Genomic DNA, 24,065 nt, shown 5'->3' on the forward strand with positions numbered 1-24,065 from the left:
ATTTGGTTATAGGGGAAGAAATGGAACAGGGACAGAAGCAATAAGAAGAGAGAGCTAGGCAGGCGCTAAATAGAACTAGGCTATATGGGCTATAATTTATATTTTAGACTTAAAGGGCAACACTTATTGAGTGCCCACTATATTAGTAGTAGGGAAAGTTTAGTGGCAATCTATTGAAAATCCAATTATAGCTTATGTACTTAAAAGCAAGATTGGGGAAAGATATATTATTGCTAAAAATAAAAGCAAATGCAAAGGTTAGGAAGATTAAATTTGAGAGACTATTGTGTAGGAGGTGATGGGATGAAGTCATTATGGATGAGATGAGTTTCTAATAAATATAATACACCGAGGTAATGTAGAAAATAAATTTCTTCTCTTCCTTCTTCTATCCATTGTTTTTTCCTTCTCTCATTTAATCACTCTCCTTGCTTTCCATAGGAATGGATTTTTAAAAAAGGAAAATGTTCCTCGTAAACTAAGAAAGAAAGAACTCTCTGAGTGACAAAAGTAAAAGAGAATATCAACATTAGAGTGATGAATTAGGATCAAAGAGCTCATAAGTGGAATAGAACCTGATATAACTCCTAATGTCTGGTAGTTAAGGCTTAGGCTCTGTAATAGAAAGGATATTATGAAAATAGTTTCCTCCTTATAGAGAACCAGAATAAGCTAGATAAATGAAGCTAGGAGTCATGAAATTGTCTACTGTTCTGAGACATAGAAACCAGAAAAACTTTATCTCCTGTACCAGAAGGCAACAAGAAGATTGACTATCAGCCCTGGGCTGTGAGTAGTGCAGTAATAATCTGTAATAAATCATAATCATAGGATTGCATGGCAAACCATTGTGAAGTTGCCCCACAATGACGTGGTTGGAAAAAACTGAAAAAAATCAACGTTAAAACTTATTTGGCCTGAGTAAAATCATAAGGCTTAGAAAGAGAAAAACTCAAAATAACATTATAATAACACATTCAGATTCCAGGGCACATGGTTTCTCACAGATAACATCCATTGAAAATATGTTTAACACAAGAATCATTGTAAATCACATGTATAAATAAATCATCTTGAAGGATAGTTAGCAAGGCAAAACAAATAGAACAATATTCAGTCTAATAAACAGATAGGGTGATAATAATAAAAAGGATATTTCATAACAATGAGTGACATGACCATAGATATTGAAAAGGAATTTAAAATATGAGCGAAGACCAGGATGTCATGGAAAATGTATAGGCACATTTGAAAAATTATAAAAACTGAAATTAAAAACATAATTTTGTAATATAACCTCATATATGGCTAGGAGAGCAAAACAGACCATCTGTAAAAATAACTGGTAATTTTAAAGATATATTTGAAAAGAAAAGGTAGATTAGAAACAAATAAATACATTAAAGATATGTTACTGAAGATTTTAAAAGGGAAGGATAGTATGAAGAAGTCTGGGTACAGTGATAATCTTTAAGCATATACCTAGACCCAGAGTGAGAACTCTTAGCTTCTTCATGTCCTACATCTAGCTTGGAACTCTCTGAGAATGGGATCATAAGACAGAAGTGAGGTATCTGCACTGCATAAGCAATGCTCCAGGTTTAAGACATTTACATATAAAATAGCCTTAGAAATGAGGCAGGAGATGACTTAAATTAACAAATTTGGAGAACCTTCCCCACATCCAATATAATTAAAAGTGGCAGAAAATAGTATTGCTTTATTTGTCATTTCACCTTCTGTTAATGACAATTACCTACCTAAGATCTTATTTTTGGAAATTAAATCTGGGTCCCAATCCAAGAAATATTTTCGAACACATAACATTTCTTTGAATACAGCATAGATTGAAATTATCTGTAGACATCTTTTTAATTATTTGTATTCCAGATTTTTTTTTTTTTACCAATAGTCTTATTATGAAGTAGGCATGCATATTTGAAGTACAAAGCAGGATGAATTAATGTAAATTTCTCTAGATGTAGGTAAAAAAGTATAAATGACTCAAAATAAAAGTTTCACAGGTCTTCAGAAAACAGTATCTATTTGACTATATTTATGATAAATAATCATGACTATCTCCAAAGTGATAGAATGTTTAATTTTTTGAAAAAAATTATATACAATCTACCAAATGGGAATTAAATTTGAAAAGTGACCAAAATCAAATTTTGCTAATCTATTTTATTCTGTGAAATACCTCTTTATTAAATTTTCTAAACCTATTGTGTTATTGCCAACAACTGAGTTAATAAAAACACTGTAAACAACTGAGAATTATTCACCTAGGAATATTCACATATATAGGATTCACCTAGAATCTCATGCCAAGTTGGAGAATGAGAATCTTCTTAATTGCTAGCAAATGAAATATTTGTATGGAATAATTTCATATTTTTCCAAGCATGCATTTATTTGGAAAAATAAAATTCCGTAAGGACTTGGAAGTCAATTGACTGGTGTGCTAAGAATTCCCAGGAAATTCTGAGGAACAAATTGATGTAGGATTGGTTAGGACAGAAGTAAAAGAAAAAATTATTGACATGAATCAAAATTGTGGGGTGTAATGTGTAGTCCCTCTCTATAACCCTGGAAAGCATCAGCAATGTTTCCCAAATTCACATTCAGAAAAAAAAAAAAATTGGGACTTAGGTAAGGAGAGACTTTATTCAAATGCATCTGTTTTGCAAAAGGGGGTAAAAGAGACTGTTGTAATAGGGGAAGGGGAACTATTGTGATAAAGATAATACTCTCTGACTATGAGATCTGCAAGCAACTCAGAAATTAGGTAGAAAGGAGATTTTAATTTACCAATATACAGTGCAAGTATTTTTTTTTTTAATTTTGGAAATAAAATTGTGGCTTAGATTCACAGTGGGATTAATTTGGTCTGAGATAAATATAGACGAAAGGCTAAATAACTATGGTATTAAGTGGCACTGAGGTTGTAACACAGGAAATTTGCAGAAATCTTGAACAGAACTATAGAATTTCCATGGAGTAGGTAATTAGTATAGATTCCATTAAATGAAACTCTTATCTACAACCACTAACATTTACCTGCTACTGTTTTATAAAATCCTCTTTCATCAATACTCTGAGAACTACTTTGTGATGTCTTTATTTCATCTGGAATGAATATAAATAAACTTGAGATCTAAGCTATTTTGGTTTGGTAGGGATATGTTTATTTCAGGAGCATAATGTAAAATAGGTAAATTTTAATCTTCCGTTAGAGTTAAAATTATATATGGAAGTCCACAATTTAAAAATAAATACAAAACAAGGTGCTATGCCATTTAAAAACTTGAAATTAAACATAGAAAGGAAAGTAAACAAACATGAAATTAAACACAAAAAGAAAAGTAAACAGACCAAAAAGCATATAAGATTTAAATTGGTTTGACTTAGAAAAACAGGAATTACAGTGGGGGGTGGTATGACAACAGCTGCCATTTTAGGTTTTTATTTCATTTTTAAAAGCTATATTACCTAAAAATAATGTAAATTAAATGAATTTGAGTAACAACTCACTAAAATTCTTTCCCTAGAATTTCCTAACAATCAATTGAGTTTTTTTCCTCTGTGCCATTTTAACTGTATTTCTTAAGTGGTCCTTTGATGAGTAATGGATGGGAAGTGTGAGGAATGAGGTCATGGAAGAATGAGTTGTTAAATCTAAAACAAAATTCTCAAGGAGTTTTATTTTGGTTGAGATATTCCTTGCTTAGAAGTCTAGAAAAGTCAATAGGTTTATAGATTTTTTTTTAACCTTCAAAATGGAAATAACAGTGTAAGTGTATTTTGCAGGGGTGTTAAGAGAATAAATTATTAGTGATAAACCTGGCACTCAATATTTTTACACATTTGTACTTCCCTTGGTACTCTCCATACTTTGATTCTTGATTTTTAAGAGCTTCAAATTTCACAGAAATGACATCCAAGGGAAAGGAATAAAAAAGAGGTGAGATATTTATGTCAAAATCAGTGTAATCTTAAACCAAGAAGATATTTAGGTCTTCCCAGTGGCTGCTTTACTTGTGATGTGATCCTGTCCATTTAAGTCAGCTCAGGCAGTTCATGAATGAGTCCTCTGCAGTAGTGAGTGCTTTCTGCTTTTACTAGCTGTGACTACCCACTGGCTTCTGCTTTATAAAAATGGTTTAAATCTGAAATAAAACACACAGTTAGAAGTTCATGTATTGATACATACGGTACATTTATTCACTTCATGGACTTTCTACAATATTATACACTAAATGGCATCTTTTCTGGGTTCAAGGAAATGTAAACATATGGGGGTTGGTTAATTACTAATAAGGGTAATTAAGTAGCTGTATATACCCCTTTTTTTTGCAGATTTTCATGTAACTCACAGTTGAAAATTCAAACCTGTAATTCCATTAAACTTAAGAGAATTGTAAATACTGGTAATTTTCCCCCTAATTCCCCTTTGCAAGGAATAGACAATATATAACACAAGCATATTTCAGTTTATTTTTGTCAAAGTCTTGACTCCTAGAGTTGTTTTACTTTATGTAGAGATTTCCATTATAGAATTCTTTCTAAAGTGTTTGCTATTTGGTCATAAGAGTCATTTGGAGAAAAAAATGGTTTAAAATTAAGTGTGCTTCACAATGCAGATAAGTTTCAGTGATTCTACTGCTATTTGCACTTGAAGACTTCCATGGACTTAGTTATAGTATTTCTAAACTACCATTGTAGGAAAAAAAATATTGAATTTAACAAACAGTTATCCCTTCTTGTGCTCTGACTGCTCTGAAAGAAAATGAAATAAAAATGCCTTAAATATTTTCTAAAAATGATGTTACAATATAGTATATAGGCTGCCAGCCCTTCTGAACTAATAGAACACCAGAAATTTTGAAACAGTGAAATAAATTTTAAAATATTCTTCAAAGTGCAGGTTATAGGCAGGGAGCAGTGACTTTTGGAAACTCAAACACCTGTGTTTTTGTGGCCCCTATTCAGACATAATACTAGTGTCACTACACAAAAAAATAACACCTTCTTCAAATCCTGTTCACCATTGCCCATCCTGGTAGGGGAGATTTTACTGGTTAAGAGAGCATTCTAAATATCCTTTCATGGAAGAAATTATGCCAGTTTGTGCTGAGGCCCAAGGGGACACTGCCCAGAACCAGGCCTGTGTTCCTGAAAAGCTTTGCAATAAGCTTGTTCTTCTTGTCTGTTCTATGTGAAAATGATTCAAGAGAACTAGACTTGCATTGTCTGATTACACACAGCTGGCCATGATAACACTGATGTTTGTTGAACATCATTGATAGGGTCACTTCATCAAAATTAACACAGCTGGTTTGTGTACCTTCTAGTTTGGTTCATATCCATCATGAAATCAAGTAAAACTGAAACTTTTTTATTTGCCACTCACTCACATGAAATATTAAGTTAAGGAGTTTTTCTAAGGAAAATGTGCTACTTAATGAATCTTACTCATTTTATTTTTTTAGTAAATTAATTCTTGACTATACATTCTAATAACTGAATTGCTTATTATTCAAATATGCCCCTCTCCCAAGCTTCAGCTTATTGTATCCTTTTCCACTACTCAGCAGAATGAACTCCAGCCCTCCATTTGAGCATTTATCATATTCTATCTTATGTCATTTATTGTTTGCTCCCTTTTATTGTCTAAATGATGTTTTGTTGAACTTTGCATTCAGCTGTATTTTTTTATATAGCTAGATTGCTGTGTAACCCAGAATCAGCAGTAAAGGGCTTAAGATCTTTTCTACAAGCATCTCCACAAGCAATAAAATGTATATCTTTGAAACATTCTTTTTTGATAACTGATAGGGAAATTTTAGTGGAATATAGAAAAAGGGAAAGTAGTAGAGCCAAAATCTGTTTGCCTACTTTCATATTTGCCTTCCAATCTGTTCTTCCAACTCATTCCAGTTCAGGTTCTTCATAGTAGCTCTCACTCTAAAATACAAATTGTGTCATGGCTCTTCTTTGCTTGAAACCCTTCAGAAGTTTCCCTTTGACCTACAATAAATTTGAATTTATGAGCATCTATCTACTCACCTCACTCAAATGTTATAATTAAAGCAAACCCCAGTCCAAATTCTGTCATAAATATGTATTAGGAAAACATTCATTAGAAAACAAGGACAAACAGTTCATGAACCTGTTCACTAAACTCTCTGTCTTCTTTCATGCACTCCTGCCTCTTGTATGTAAAGTTCTCTCAGGGCATATGGGACAACCCGTGGGTTGGGTTCTGTAGTCCTGTAGCTCGCATAAGGCAACAGCATTCATCCCAAACTAATAGCAAGACATATGCTGATTAACAAGCTATGATTCACTGGTAAAAATTCACATATCATATTTATCATATCAATTGGCAAAGCCTCACATAATGACAAAAATATGACCCACTGAAGGGATTATAGTAGTGCCTCTGAAGTGTGACCTTTCTGAAATAATGTCAGTTTACTACCCCTCTGCTGTAGATTTTCTCTGAGTATAACTTGTTACCTTGATTTGAAGCTTGAATTAACTAAGACAATATAATATACTTTCTATGCTGAAGTATGCAAAATTATAGACATCTTAAAATGATTTTGACTTTTTTCTGTATTGTTAAATTTTATTCATGAAAGTATTACATACTTATTAAAAACCAAAAAAATAAGAAGGGTATAAAATTAAAACAAAAGTTCTTCTTTCTCAAAAGTGATCCCTTTAGTTCATATAAATGGAAGACCAGTCTCAAAGAGTATGGAATTAAAAATTGTTTCATTCCAACTGGAGGACAAGGCACATTGTCAACAATAGGAACATTGTGTGAAGCAAGAATTTAGAAGATTTGGGAGAATTTAGAAGAACACAGGGAGATTACTACCCATATTTTTAAGTCAAGGGCTGAAAAGCAACCAGCATCTGAGTTTAATAGAAAATGAAAACCAGCCATCACTCTTAGATTTAATATCAAAGTAGGTTTTTCAGTCACATGGATGTTTTGGTACTATGATCATTGTCAAGTTAGCCATGGTTTGCCATGATAAAACTACAAGTTGTGATAATATATTCTTGCTAATAATTTAGTACAAGTTTTAGTACTATGAATATGAGCTAATACTATAAAATAATCTTATTCATTAGCAAAAATACTAGAGAATAAATAATTTTGAAAAATTTCATAATGTTAAGTAATTCTTAGAGAAAATACATGTAGAAATACATTGAATTGAATTGTTCCTCAGTTGTAATGGCTCAGAGGGCATAGTTTTACCATCTTTCACAAGAATCTATTATTGTGAGAGATACAACACAAAGAGCAACAAAGTGCTTCTATATATCTGTATTGACCATCTTTATCCATATGTTGGTTCACTGAACTTTTGATTCCCATTGGAAATTTCTGGTGATTTTATGCAAATATACATTCCTACAGGGGAAATCCTTTATTGATATGAATTATTGAAAAGCAATTTCAAGGAATTACATTACCATGATCTTAGTTAATTCATAGTGTAAATTGTTAAGGTCAAAAGATATTAAAAATGTAATCAAACTACCATATCTCTGAATATAGTAATAGGATGAAAGTTATGCCCATTCATTATCCAACATTATCTGATATGAGGAGTAGGAAGGTGAGAGCAGTGATCAAAGAATCATAAAAATATCACACCCAAAACCAGTTTTCCCTTTAAATTATGTCTTTTATACTTGCTTATATTTTAAAAACTGTATTTTGTTTATTTTGAAAAGCCTAATGAGCAGCTCACAAGCCCCTGTCCCTAGAGTGGTTAACCAATCAGCTTCAATATCCTCATTCCTTCTTTTCTATTCTATCAAAGCTGAAAAGCAGCACAAAATCCTAGGAGAACATCCCCAGTTATGAAAGCAAGCCTAGTTGTATAGCTGAGAGGAATCTGATAAGGGCTTGTGCAAAATATTTCATACAGAGTACATTTCCATCCTCAGATAACTTATTTTTTATTAGGACATTTTTGTGGCTCAGTTTCTTGTTGCTCTAAACATCATTGCAGTGAGTTGTCACTGACACTGCTTTAGAGAAAACTGTACACTATGGGAATTGAAGTCCTAAATATGTATTATCTTTCTAGCATGTTTGATTATTGTTTTCTGATTCTTGAATTTCAGTTTTAATGATTCATTGTCAATACAATTTCAATTTTCAGGAAAAAATTTTCTATTTTTCTACATTTAAAAGCTGGAAATTACACATCACATTTGAAGATGACAAGGAATTGTCACATCCAGAAATGTTTGCCATTAATCCGTAAATGTATTTCTTAAACAGAAAGGCTAATATCTATTGGCCTTTTAGGACACATTTTTGACTATAAGGGAAGGGCATGTAGGTAAGATCAAAGTTCAGGTTCCTCCTCTACAAAATTGTTCAATAATTTTGGGAAAATAAACTAAGCTATGTTTCAGTTTCTCTATTCACTATGCTGAGAGCTATAACTGTCTGTACTTTCTTACACCATAGACTTATGATTCAATGTGATATGAGTTCAATTACTCCTAAAACTTAAGCTTTGCCCAAATAAGGTATTATACTCATTTTCCAATTATAATGTCTTTTACCAATAGATTGCCCCATAAACATCACAAACAATACTATTGTTCACTTGGGAAGTACTGAATTTCACACTCATCTTTGCTTCTCTTTCAAGAAAGTAAATAAAATAAAACTATATTTTAAAAAATCTTGAAATGTTATTTAAATATTACTGATTTGAAGTAAAAATTAAATAGATAATACCTGACACAGAATAAATAAATATTCTAGGGCAACTTTTCAAATGGAAATTTAATCAAAATTTCATGTAACTAAAAATACAGAGGTTTAAAAAATCCATGCTCTGTAGTAATACTCTCTTCCCAAGAAAAGTAAATAATGCATTGGGACTCAAAAACTTGATTAATGCTTTATGAATGCTAACAGGTGTTTTCTTTGTTTTGGTTTTGTGCATATGTGGGTGGGTGTCTTCTAGAAGAAGAAATCTTTTTTAGTGTCTGCATTTGCTTCCTCGTGGCTTGTGATTTGTGAGAAATGAATACAGCTCCAATTAATTTTTAAGTTTCTGTTAAAGTGTAATACATATATGGAAAATACACATATCATAAGCATCAAGAATAGTAGTTTACTATTTATTTAAAAATATGCAACATTTACTACATCTCTTAAGTGGTTATTTAGTGTCAAGAAAAGTAAAGGATTTGAGATTTTACCCTGTCTTCAAGCTACCAAGTTAGCATACCACCATTTCATGGATGCTGGCAGAAGTCATGAGATGCCTGAGGAAAAAAAAAAAGGACAGTTTATTTTTGGCAGCAATAGTAGTAGCTAAAATTTGGTCATTTACAATGTTTCCTGAGCCTCAGTTTCCACCAGGTTTTACAACAAGGCCCAGTGACAGCTGCACATGCAATGGATTGTGTTAGAGGAGAAGAACTCTGAACTTAGAGAAACCCTTTTTTTTTTTTTTTTCATAAAGGGCTACATGCAAACGAACTAAAACTATTTCCTAGAGAGAAGCATTATCTTTGTTATACTAATCAGGAAACAAATCTTCTCTCCACCCTGAAGGGAATTATTTCTCTGTCTTCCAAGGTCATTTCTGTATTAACGTCTCTGAAAAGATAGTCTGGAACAAAAGGTAGCCAGTGCCTCTCCTCACACAACATGCACACATGCAAGGAACCCATAAAGTACTGTCTCACAACTATGTTATATTTCAATAAATATTTTGCATGCTAAATGCACCCATATAACTGACAGGTCAAGAAAAGATCATTGCCAGCATCCCTGAAACACTTCTCATGTCCCTTTCCATCCACCCCTCCCCCACCAAGAATACCACTATCCTAAAATCTAAAAGAATAAATTAATTTTGCCTATTTTTTACTTACTTGTGTGTGTGTGTGTGTGTGTGTGTATACTTTACCATTTCTGGCTTCATTCATTCAAATTATATTCATGAGATTCATTCATATTGTTGTGTGCAGATATAGATGTTTGGTTTTTTACTGAGGTCTGATTGACAAACAACATTATATTTGTTTCAGATGTACAGCATAATGATTTGATATTTACATATATTGCAAAATGATCACCACAATAAGTCTAGTTAACATAGGTCACCATACATAGCTTACCGATTATTTTTTCCCTTGTAATGAGAACTTTGAAGATTTACTCTCTTAGCAAATTTTAAATATGCAGTACAATATTTTTAACTGTAGTCACCATGCTGTGCATTACATCCCCATGATGTATTTATTTTATAACTGGAAGTTTGTGCCTTTTGACTTCCTTCACTCATTTCACCAACCCCCATGCCCTGCCTCTGGCAACCACCAATCTGTTCTCTGTATACAGATGTAGATTTTCATTGCTGTATGAATATCTTACTTTCAACATGCATTTGGTAGTTTCTAATTTTGGCAATTTTAAAAATACAAATAATTGTGTAGTATTTAGAGATCATTTGGGTATTGAGTGTTCTCCTATCACCATACAATAAAACGATATTTCTGATTGTAAGAAAAAAACTGTTATATATGAAAACGCTGAATTTACTTTCAATAACAACCAACATATAATGTAAAATTACCTTTATTCTTGAAATTTAGCAGATCTTGGTGTCCAGATGATTATTTTAACATGTAATTAAGAGATGCTAACCAACCACATTCTATTCTGAGATAATTTATTTTGTCTTGAAGCAAACATATAAGACTGTTGAGAGAGAGAATGTTCTCTGACTATTCTGCATGGTAAGACTGTGATCCAAATATTTGCCACAACACAATGTAATTAATGCCCATACTGCACCCCTAAATAATGATGTGTGATGAAAATATATGCTATTAATATTCTGTTTTTCACCAAGAGCATTAACACACACACACACACACACACACTCCCTAGATTTAAATGTCAAGACCAGAGTCAAAATCCTTATGAACACATCATGGTATATACCACAGAAATTGTGATATGTCTTAAATATGCAATTTTCATAGCTTATTAAAATATCTTTTGTGAAACCCCAATGTCCTAAAGTTTATCTGTTTATTTTTGTTTTTTTGATAGAAGCAAATATCACTTATACATATAGCAAAATATAGTATGGGTAAGGCCCTATCAAAAGATCCTACTATAAATAGGAACATTAACATATAGACATAGAAAAATACATATTGACTTAAAATATGCCTTGTATTCGGAGACCACTATTTAGATGCTATTCTTTGTTTAATTTTTTAATCCATTTTAGATACCAGAATCTTGATAACAAACCAATTAAGTTAGGATAGATTGGTTCAGATGCTTTCCTTTCAAAATATTTGAAGTGGTTCTTTAAAACAGGGACTTCATTAAATAATAAAAGTGATAGGCTTCAATATTACCTTAAATGCAAAAGTGATTTGCCTTATAACATGTGCTATATTCCACATCCTGTTGATATATCCTCCTGATAAGTTCTAATGCATGACTTTTTGTATTTACAAGTATAGGCTACTCTTAGATGTCTTATTGCCATGTCCCATGTACTAACAATGAGGAAATCTTTTCTTTTAGACACCTTACACTTATTGTTGACCTGACCTATTATGGTTATCCCAGTCTCTGTATATGCTTTTCCCTTTCTTGGCCTAGTTAGATCAATTTACACTGCAATCTGCTCCATATTATTGAATTTTTTAGCTTTATAGTTGTGTTTCTTACTTTTCTATTACATTGTTAACCATGTCAGAATACATAACAGTATTTTTTAAGGAAACTGGATAAGAAAAGAAACATTTGAAGCATAAAATATGTTATCTGAAATTTTCTAGTTTTGAATTTACATCCACAACTTATGTAAGAAATAATTCTTCTCTTAAAATCATTAGTTGGAAAGATATAAACCCATGTACTTATAAAAAAAGGAAATTAAAAGAAATTGAAGCCAAATGTCTTTTCTTAATTTATTTTTAATTGAAATATAGTTGATTTATAATGTATTAGTTTCAGGGGTACAGAAAAGTGATTCAGTTATACATATATATTTATATATATTGTTTTCAGATTCTTTTCCCTTATAGGTTATTACAAAATATTAAGTATAGTTCCCTGTGGTATACATAAGGTCCTTGTTGGTTATCTATTTTATATATAATAGTATGTATATGTTAATCCCAAACTTCTAACTTATCCCTCCCTCCCTTTCCTCCTTGGTAACCATGTTTGTTTTCTATGTCTGGGTCTATCTCTGTTTTGTATATAAGTTCATTTGTATCTTTTTTTTAGATTCCACAAGTAAGCAATATCATATGATATTTGTCTTTGTCTGTCTGGCTTACTTCACTTAGTATGATATTCTCTAAGTCCATCATGTTGCTGCAAATTGCACTATTTCAATCTTTTTTTATGGCTGGATAATATTCCATTGTATAAATAAACCATATCTTCTTTATCAGTTCATCTGTTGATGGACATTTAGATTTCTTTCATGTCTTAGCTATTGTAAATAGTGCTGCAATGAACATTGGAGTACATGTATCTTTTCGAATTACGGTTTTCTTCAGATATATGCCCAGGAATGGGATTGCAGGATCATATGGTAGCTCTATTTTCAGTTTTTTAAGAAAACTATATACTGCTTTCCATAGTGGCTGCACCAATTTACATTCCCACCAACAGTGTAGGAGGGCTCCTTCTTCTCCACACTCTCTCCAGTATTTATTATTCATAGGCTTTTTGATGATGGCCATTCTGGCCAGTATAAAGTGGTACCTCATTGTAGTTTTGATTTGCATTTGTCTAATAATTAGAGATGTTGAGCATCTTTTCATGTGCATTTTGGCCATCTGTATGTCTTCTTTGGAGAAATGTCTATTTAGGTCCTCAACCCATTTTTTTGATTGAGTTGTTTGGTTTTTTTGTTTGTTTGTTTGTTTTTATTGAGCTGTTGTATATTTTGGAGATTAACCCCTTGTTGGTTGCATTGTTTGCAAATATTTTCTCCCATTCTTTGGGTTGTCTTTTCATTTTGTTTATGGTCTTATTTTTAACCAGTCACTCAACACAGATATAAAGCAACCCTTCTATTTCACAGTCATTGTGATAAGTGGTGGGAATAAGACAAGTTTGTCATAATACATGAACCCAAAACCTCACAGACTAGAGGAATAGGCACTAAATCCTTATAATGCCTCACATTTTGCTCACACTTTCTTGTAATTAAAATCAGTAGCAATCAAAAACTGTGAGGAGTTGTTACCTTTTTCATTTCATTTATGGATATTGAGGCTCAGAAGTGCCTTAAAATACTAGTTCACATATTTAGTAAGAAGAGACTCAGTCATGACTCAAGTTTCCTTCATATGACTCAAAATTTCATTGTTTTTCCTCTAAAACATATAAGTAAATAAACAATAACAAAGAAACAAGGCCATGTTGCTTCCACAGATGCCTTCTAAATGGTGAATGTCTTTTCCTGTCTTCAGAAAATTTGGCCTTATGTTACTACTGATATTTTTTGTTTTGTTTCCTCACTTGCTACTCTTGGCTACTGGCTGCAGTGACTTCAAGAAATGTAGAGGAGACATCATGAGTATGTCCATAAGAAAGAGAAAATGCTTGGTATTCAGTCTGTTCTTTTTGTCCAACTTTAGAATGATACCTTGTGTAGAAATTACAGCATTCTGGGCAGAACTAATTATTTTTGAATCCACAAGTCAGTCAAATTATATGATATTGACTTAGACTGCTTCTAAACAGTCACATTATTATTAATGTCAAACTGCAGGAATTGCTAGAATCAAAAGTAGGAAAGGCTTAAATTCATGAATACTAAATCCTAGTCCAGAGGTGACTCAATATCTTTAATGTTATTAATGAAAATTAATTGGTTAGAAGGGAAAATTGACAGACTTAAGTGAAATATTTTTGAGAGAAATATTATCTTACATGTAACTCAAGATTAAAACAAGAATTTATTGAGAATGATTGCCCCAGGAGGAATGTGATTTATGCAAGAATTATTAAAATGCAGATTTATTGCACATTAGCCAGTTTTCCTTAGTATGTATGCTAAATTTCATTTGAGTTTCATTTAGTAGAAACAAATGTTTGGCTCTGACAATTCCTACTTTAAATTTCATTTCAGGCACTTAATAGAACCAGTTATCTTATATTTCTTTTCTATGAAGCAGATATAAATCTTCTTCATCCTGTAGATCTCAAGAATGGCCATCTATTGCGGGACTTATTTTTATGTGCAACACATCATTTTCTATAATAGCCTAGTAATTTGCTCAGAGAAGTTAAATAGTTGATTTAAATCTCAGTTTTCATGTTGCTTCTCTGATGAAACCTTCCCTAAGTCTCCCAGATAAAATATCTTGCACATGGCTCTGTTTTCTTACTCTGTTTATGTTTTTCTAGAAGGAAACTAGTCACATTGGATTGTACCTAGTGTTTTAGGTATGCTCCTTTACACCATGAGCTGTTAAAAGGGAGAGTTTGGCCATTATGTTATATTTTGAAAACTTATTCTATCTGTTATTTTTTAAAGGAGATGGATCCATCATTAATAGTTCCCAATATATGGGTCAATTATTGCAGCATAACAAATTACTGCAAAACATAGTAGCTTAAAACAAAACAACCAAACAAAAAACATTATCTCATCATGTTTTCTTTGGATCAGTAATTCAAGATCTGGGTAGCTAAATGGCTCTGCTCTGGGTGTCTAAGAAGGTTACAGTCAACCAATCAGTCTGAGATACAGTCATCAGAAGTTTCTGAGATAACTCATTTACATGGCAGTTAGGAGGAAGCCTTGGGTCTCAGTTACTATGGCTCTGCCAATAGGGCTACTAGAGTATCCTTATAACGTGGCAGCTGGCTTTCCCAAAAGTGAGATATAAGAGAAAGAGCAATGAAGAAGCCACAATGACTTTTATTACCTAATGCCAGAGATGCCATCTTACTTTCATTAGAAGTTAGTCATTAAGGCTAAAATATTTCACTTAAATAAGTCTGTCAATTTTTTTGTGTGTGTGTGTGTTAAGATTTTAATTTCTGAGTATCTTCATGTACTGAATACCAGCATTTTCAGACTATGAAATACAAAAATAACATTTACTTAAATACAATTAACACCTAAAGTTTAGGTAGTTTTAATGCATTGTAATAAACAACATTACTAATAAAAGAATTTACACATCAGTTTTTTTTTCTTAAACTAGAATACTCTGGAAAGAATTTTTTTCCATTCTACGTTATAAAATGCATATTTATAAACAATAATTAATAGTGAATTCACAAATGTTTATCCACTATTTTAAATTTCCATAGACTTGATAAATATAAACCCCAGGAAATGGCAAAATATCTAAAAATAAGTGCACAGCTACACACTGACTGTATGTTACATATAAAAGGTGCTAGAAAATATATACAAACACATCCACTGCAAACCCATAACTGCTGTTCACACAAACCATAAAAAATATAAAGAACAAACCCCACAAGATTGTACTATTATAGAACATTTTTTAATAGTTTTCCATCATTAATCATTCTTTTCTTTAATGAAAAACCTGTACTATGATTAGTGGAATTGTGTATACTCATCTAAAGCCAGCAATAACGCAGGGCGGCTGTGATTCACAGAAGAGTAAACTGCAGTGAATTCGAAGAGGTTCTGTGGATTCCCATGGCCACCGCTGCCACCGGACACCTTTCCTCAGCAGAATATAGAGCAGTACATTGGAATTTTAGATTTGATGATGGGAAGGCTTCCACTTCCACCATGCTGCTCCAGCTTCTGCAATGCAGTGGTGATTGGGGGTAGAGGGTAGAGCGGGGTGGATTTGGCTCTAAGTTTGTAGGGAGTTATTTTAGTCAGGATTTTCTAGAGAAACAGAATATGTATATATATACATATATACACATATATAAATAAATATATATAAATATGTATATATAATATAATTTATATATAATAAAATATATTTATATATAAATATATATATATATATTTGAGAGAGAGAAAGAAGTTGATTTTTATTATAAGAATCAATTATTTTTATTATAAGAATCAATTATTATCAATTACAGAGGCTCAAAAATCCCGTTATCTGCTTTCTTCAGGCTGGAGAACTGGTGGTGTAGTTCAGCCCAGGTACCTGGCCAGGACTGCCAGTATCCAAGGGCAGAAAATGGATGAACCATATCCTAGCTCAAGCAGAGAACAAATTCATCTTCCTCCACCTTTTTGTCCTATTCAGCCTCTCATAAAATTGGATGATGTCCACTTGCACTGGTGAAGATGATCTTCATAAATCAGTCTACAAATTCAAATACTCTTCCAGAAACACCCTCACATGCATATCCAGAAATGCTTTACCAGCTATCTGGTCATCCCTTAGTCCAATCAAGTTGACACATAAAATTAACCATCACGGGACTATCAAAGAATTTGTGGACCTATTTTAAACTACCACACCCACCAATCTCCTATTATAGATAAAATTTTTTGTTTCCAAGGATCATTTAAGGACATTCAGCTACTTATTTGTAACTGGGCTTCTTTATAGGTATAATAGGTTAGGCAAGTATAAACTCATGGATATCTTTTATTTACGCTTAAGTTGAAAAATGGATTTGAATCCTTCACTAAGCCCCAGTTCCTCTTTTTGTGATCTATAACAGTAGTTATAAGAATTTTATGAGAATTAAATAAAGTAATGCACATAAAGTGCTAAACACTGTGGCTGCTACATAGAAAGCAATTAATATTAAATGTTAAGATCACTGGTGTTATTGCCATCATTGTGATCATAAGCAGACATGAAGTACCTGCACCATGTGTTTTTCTTTGCTGAGATCCTGCCTGAGCTGTGTTTTGACCCATCACAAAGGCAAGAGTGATGTCTAGTTCATGTACAGCCCCAGTTTTCTTTCACACTGGATGAATGAAAAATGAAAAAAGAAGAGAATATCATGTGGAAGAACTGAACTTTTGTCAGTTTACTTATCTCACTGGAAAATAGGTCATTTATTTTAAAGTTTCCATGCTGTGCTTGATATAGATCCAAACCTTCCCTTTTAGTGAATAGGAAGGAGGGGAAGGTGAGCACTGCAAACTTTAGAAGTTTTGCAGGATGCTTAACATAGTGTCTGATATTGTAAAATCTCAAGTAAAATGCGTCAGCTTAATTCATATAGGAATGATGTAGCTGAGGAATGTCATAGAGCCCCATATTAATATGTAGTATTTTACTCATTTTACTTAAATAAATGGTCAAAAAGAACTTTTTTACCTCAACACATTCTTTGATGGCTGGATACACAAAAGAAAACATGAAATCTGGGGTTAAAACGTTGCCTGACTTTTTGAGTGGGCAGTCAGGTTGTTTATTTCCCAAACAGCTGCTTTAGTCTAAGTTCTCAAAATAGTCACTAATTCTGTTTTATTTTGCCCATTTAGAACTGTTTCTAGAATACAGTAAGAGAATAGAGATAAAATTTGTTGCTGTTATTTTCCTACTCTTACTTGGGCTGAAGTTAAAATATATACAGAATTCTTTTTTTCCCCAAAGGAAAATTATTCCCATTTATTCTCATTTAGAAATATCCTGAACACAGTTTTTAAAACTACTTTCTTCAAGTCCTGTATTGCTAACTAATGGATGGTTAAAGCATGTGATGTACCCTACAAAGAGTAGTAATAATCAACACAGGGAGCCAAAATTCTTTCCCTTTTCCTTCTCTTCCTTTTCATCTGACTTGACATTTGGTAATATTTCTGAAATTAGTTTTAGCCTTTTTATTTAGATGTTTTATTCAGATTATACATGAAGAAAAAGTGAAATCACAGCAAAATAGTACCTGAAATTGTATCTCTCTTTCCAGATCTTTTTCCTCTCAGCATCAGCAAAATATCACAGATTTTTTTCTAAGACTGACAGCCTAGAGATGGATATTACAATATGAACAGATCAAAATTTGATAAAGGAAGGGAAAGGGCAAAATTGCAGAAAAACTGGCAAAATGGCATTTTCCAGCTAATTACAGAAAGTAAATTTTTATTTTTATTATCTACATGTTCAGAATGGGGATCTGGCAATGGTCTGGGTTTGTTCCATGCAAAATAATTACATAAGGAAAAAAGGAGTACAGGTCAAAATATTATTTATTTGAAAATAAGGTATAAATAATTCTTCTGACCTCGTGATGGGAAAAGCTAGGTTCATTGTTAATCCACTCTTCACTCTATGTTCCCATCTGCCTCTCATTCCACATCCCTAACCTACCTGTCAAAGCTGAAGAAATAGACATTCAAAATCTACATGCCAAAGACACACACAAAAAAAGAGGCTTTGTAGAAAGTTCAGAAAGTTCTAGTGACATTCTCTAAGACCTAACCTTAAAACTTTGGTTTCTCTTCAGACTTATAACTATGAGTTCCTAGTATAAGTTCCATGCTAGAATTTTTCCAAAGTGAATTCATTTTATTTATTCACTCTTACACCAAGGGTATTCATAAGCCTACTGAGCTTTGCTTTTGAAAGAACCCTGTTTTTAGGACAGTAGAATGAGAGAAAGAAGCAAAGGTAAGGCCAGTTGTCAATTTTGGAATACATTTTCTTAACTGATTTCCTTTTAAATAGTTTGATTGTCAAGACTACTTTTGTAATAATTCATCCATTCTGGTTATAAATAGTAGTTGAAATAGCTATTACAAAGTAAATAGGAGACTGAACCTGAGAAAATGAGGTAGAGAAAAACCAATATATTTTAAGAAGTTGATGGAACAGCTAAGCCAAAGGAACATAATTGAAGAATATTCTATACATTTTAAGGATAAATTTGGAAGTACTGAACTGGACATTAGTGGAGTAAGTCAGTCTACTGATTCAAATACTAAGCTCTTCCAGAAACACCCTCACATTCTCAGAATTCTGCTCAGATATGTCCTAGGGTAAGTTATTGTTTGAGTTTTACCTTAGTAATAGTGTGTATAAGTTCTCTGATTATAAGCCCATGTGACTGAATCATAAATGTAAAGAAATTTAATGTTGATTTATTTTTCAAAGACAGTACAAGGCAGTGGGTTTAATATGAATGCAACTGTTTGAAGATCATTAACTTAGAAAAATTTTAGTATGTTTATAACTTTGCATCAACAACTAGTGAGGAACTTGCTGTATTACAAAACAAGTCAGGTAGCTACATACTTGGAGTGAATCCTTTGATATTATTAAGAACTCCCACAGGTCAGATAGTTGATAGATGTAAAATTACACACTGGTGAACTACCTGGGAGGGCAATCTCTGATAAACTTCAAAATATCTACTCTGATGAGTAATGTAGAATAAATAACTTTAATTTGCTTTAACAATGTGGCATGCACACATTTTGCTGTTTCTTCAAGGCTCAGCTTAGTGTAAGCTGTTGCATGTTTATTATGATTAGATACATATTAGTAAATTCTAACTGCATTACTTACTTTCCATTTATTTAATATTTCAACAACAACAACAAAATGTTGAATTTCAAACTATTAATGATGTCCCTTTGAAGATGATTTCTCCCCTTTTCTGTTTCCACTTAAGATATAGAAAACTAAAAAGAGTTTATCTACCAACCTAACAACAAGAAAAATCAGAGAGATAGAATGCAAATTTATAATTCATCTTGAAACTATCAGAAAGTTAAGGTTGCAGTGTAACCAATTAACCTGAAATTCAAGGAAAGAAAGGTACTACCAAAGAGATATGAGTTTCAAACACTAAATAACCTAGGATACAGCATAGCATTAGTAAGAAGATTCCAGCTGAAATATTTAAACAATTGCTAAAATAATGTGAGTTAATGTGATAGTATAGAATCCCTGGGAATTTCATAAACAGGGAAAATTTGTTCTCACTTGCAGTCTGTCTTCCACAGATGTCATTATATGCATTTGAGAAGGATTGGGGCAAAAAAGTGGTGTTAGGTCTAGGCAGGGGAATGACCACTGTGATAGAAACAACAAAAATCTCTGCCTAAAACTTGATATCTTAAGGAAAAATATCTCAATCTCTTGATAAAAGGGCAGTAAACACTGACATTCCAATGACAGCTGAAGAGCCAGTGCAACTGGAAGAGAAGAACAGAGAAAAACAAAACAAACAAAAACCACTTATCTGGGAAGTGGCAGGAAAATGTACTGGGCACAAGCAATTGAACGTCTAATGCTGGGGGAGAAGCAGGATACTATAAAGCCCCACAGAGCAAAGATCCAGGAATATAAGCAGTGCTTACATCAGTACAAGAGACAAGGCATCCCCATATCCTGAACACAACTAGAAAATGCTGTGTGTGTTAGTTTGATAGGGCTGCCATAACAGAATATCACAGACTGGGTAGCTCAAACAACAGGAGTGTATTTTCTCACAGTTCTGGAGGCTGGAAGTCCAAGATCAAGCTGTCCGTAGCTCTCTCCTTGGCTTGCAGATAAACACCTTCTTGCTGTGTTCTCACATGGTCTTTTCTCTATGTGTGCATAATTCTGGTGTCTGTATGTGTCCAAATTTCCTCTTCTTATAAGGTCATGTATGAGATTGGATTTGGACCCACTCCTAATCAGAAAAAAGTAGCAGTGTACCACTGGGAAAAGCAGCAGGGTACCACTGGGGAAAGGCGAGAGGGTGGAGAGAGACCTTCTGTGAATAACAGGCACATGGAAAAACTCTGAAGCTGAAAGTGAACAGGAACATTGAGAAAATTACTCCAGGAATCCATCCTCCACACTAAATGAAAGGTTAACACTAGAGCAATTTGAAGCCAATGTTAAGTGCATGGAAGGGGACCATAAGTATAACACCCAAATCCAATGCACCTGTTGACCCCTTTGCACAAACCAAAGTTGTAGCAAGGAAGAGGTATGCCCAATTTCTAGTATAATTATCATTTACCTCAGTCTTTACTTTGCTACGCATGTTTTGCAAAATCAAAAATTACAAAACAAGTATGAACACACAGGTGTGCACACACACACACAGACATGCACACATATACACATTGCAAAGAGACCAAATAGTCAAAAGCACTAGAATTGAAAATGACCCAGGTGTTGCAACTCTCAAGGAATGTAAAGTAACTGTGATTAATATGTTAAGGGCTTTGTTGCCTATAGTGGATAACATGAATGATTAGTTGAGGATTTCAGTAGAAATATGGAAACTAGTAAGAAAGTATTGCATGGAAATGCTAGAAATAAAAACAAATAACTAACAGAAAGATAAAGAATGTCTTTGATAAAATTATCAGTAAATTTAACACATTTGAGGAATCTGTGAACTTGATATATGTCAAAATAAATTACTGAAATAGAATTACAAAGTGATAAAAGAATAAATGGAACAATCATCTAAGAGCTGTTAAAATAAAAAACAAAGGGAGACCAACTCTGAAAATTCCCTGAACAGACAAAATCAGTTCAGTCATACACACAAAGTTTAATTTAGCTTATTTTGCAAGACTAATTTCACTGTGTCATTTCTTATTTATGCTTTTGGAATTCATAAGTGAAACTTAAAGTGTTTCCCCAAAATTGATATGAGGTAACCACTAACCAATTCTCTATCATTTAAGAAAATTTGAACATTAATAACCAACTACTGAGAAGAATAAACAGTAATTGCTTTCTCACTATGTAAGGTGCTTTACAACAAAAGCCTAAACCTCATTCCGTGTTTTGGTATGATGTGTTCCTAGTTCACGAACTGTCTTTTTGGAGTGTATACAATAAACTTTTCCAGTACTACTCTAGTTATTCATTGGCAGGACCTTTTGGCAAAGCTGTGGGATAATATCAAATCATCTGATGCCTGTGTAATTGGAACCTCAGAATGAGAATGGAGAGTAATCAAGAAAAGTAGGACTTATCTGGGGATTGTAAGACATGGTCAACATTCAAAAATTGATCGCTGGGAAGCATCATGTTAAAACACTAAAAAATTAATATGATAATTTTAATAGATTTATAAAGCATTTGATGATATTCAATCACTCTTCTTGATTTTTTAAAAGCAATGCAGGAATATAAAGGGAATACTTCATCCTAATAATGGCCATCTATAGAAATCATCTATATTTATGAGCATATTTATTGGTGAAAAGCAACAAAAGTAATGAAAAATGATAAACTGGACTTTATCAAAGTTAAAAACTTCTGCTTGCAAAAGCTGTTAAGAAAATGAGAGAAAAAGCCATAGTCTAGAAGGAAATTTTTGCAAAACATATACCTGTTAAAAAAAAAAAACTGAAGGTTGGCACTTGTCTGACCCTTTATAACTGGTGAAACTGATGAGTTTAAATATTTGGACTAATTTAAATGCATATACATATGCTTATGTATAAAAATATGCAATCTTAGAAAAACCTGTAGAATATGATTATCAGAAATTGAAAGTCTGTTCACAGCTCTGAGGTACAACTCCTTCCATCTATGCTGTGTGAATCCATTTTGACCTTTAGTATTTTGAAATAGGAAAATAAATCCCAGGCATTTAAAAGGAGGATCTCAAGCAAAAAAAAAGGAAAAAGAAAGTTATGTAACACAAAATCTAAGTTATGTGGCAATGATGTTTGATAGACTTTTTTTTTAAGATACTCAGATACAGTATCTTGATTACATATGTAACCCAAATGTATGCTATTATCATTCTTTGCTTTAGAATCTAGATTTGTAGTACTTGAACCTTCACCTCATATCTGCCAAAGATTTCTGTATTATCCAGGATTTATATATATAAATGCAAATAGAGAAATCTGTGATTTCTTATCTTGAGTTATCATTCTCTGCTGTGTACCATATTTGCTTCTTTTCCTATACTTGATCATCTCTCCACTTGGGAGAAGCCTCTTTTCATTGATCCCATATCCTAATAAGATTGGTCATAGATGCCAGGTGTATGGAATTGAGGTTTAATAATAATGGTAATAACAAGTGTATCTATATCATCATATGGAAAATTATTTATAATTGAATATTAAATGTCTCTTTTCTTAACCAAGTCCAGATTTTGCTCCATCTCCTTCATTTCCCTTTCCTTTTCTCCCTCCTTTCTCCTCTTTCTCCACATTTTGGCTTACTGGTTTTTTTCTTTTCTTTCTCGTTTTTCAACAGACAGTGGCTTTCACTACCTCTCTTTGCTATTCTTTAAACAACCGAATTATGCAAACTCATTCATGACCTCTCTACTTGTTCTTTCCCTCTGCTTGGGCCATCATCCTTCTTGTTAACTGCATGGCTCATTCTGTCATAGCATACCTAAATGCAATTTTTCTTGGCAACTCACCCTAACCACCATTTTAAATTGTATCTGTCCATTTCAGTTGCTTTACTTTCCCCATTACACTTATTACCTAATATATATGTATTTTATGTTGTCTATTGTCTCTACTTCCCTGCTACTAAAGTATAAGGTCAAACTATTTATTGGCCTTTGAATTTGGTTAGGTGCTTTTCAACTTCAAACTAGTTGAGGGCAGAAATGAATTATTGTTCACTACAACCAATAATTTAGTATTTTAAATGTAACAAATGTCTATTACTTATTGTTTCCCATATTAATTTTCTAAAACAAAATTTAGTGTTGGAAAATAATAAACATGAAACATGGTTTAAACTGTGTCTTTGATGGGGTCTAGTGGAAGTTATTAGTTATTCTTCTTATGTGTTTGAATCTTTCTCAATTTGAGGATGTGGCAGTGCTAAGGCCACTGATGCATGTTGAAGCTAAAATCAAGAAAATATGAATCTTTAAAAATGAATAAGAACAGCAAATCTGTAATCCACAAATGGGAGAGTAACTGAGTCACCAAACCAAAGACTAGTAGAAAGTATCAAAATTATAACCTGCTGAAAGGTAGGAACTCCATTCCCATCACTTAAAAATGTGCCTCACACATGAAAAGTACTCAAAATATATCTGTTGAATTTACAAATGTATAAGTTTAAAACTAGATATAGAAGGACTAACTGTGAAT

Source organism: Hippopotamus amphibius, chromosome 2, assembly GCF_030028045.1.
Source record: "Hippopotamus amphibius kiboko isolate mHipAmp2 chromosome 2, mHipAmp2.hap2, whole genome shotgun sequence".
NCBI classification, from domain to species: Eukaryota; Metazoa; Chordata; class Mammalia; order Artiodactyla; family Hippopotamidae; genus Hippopotamus; species Hippopotamus amphibius.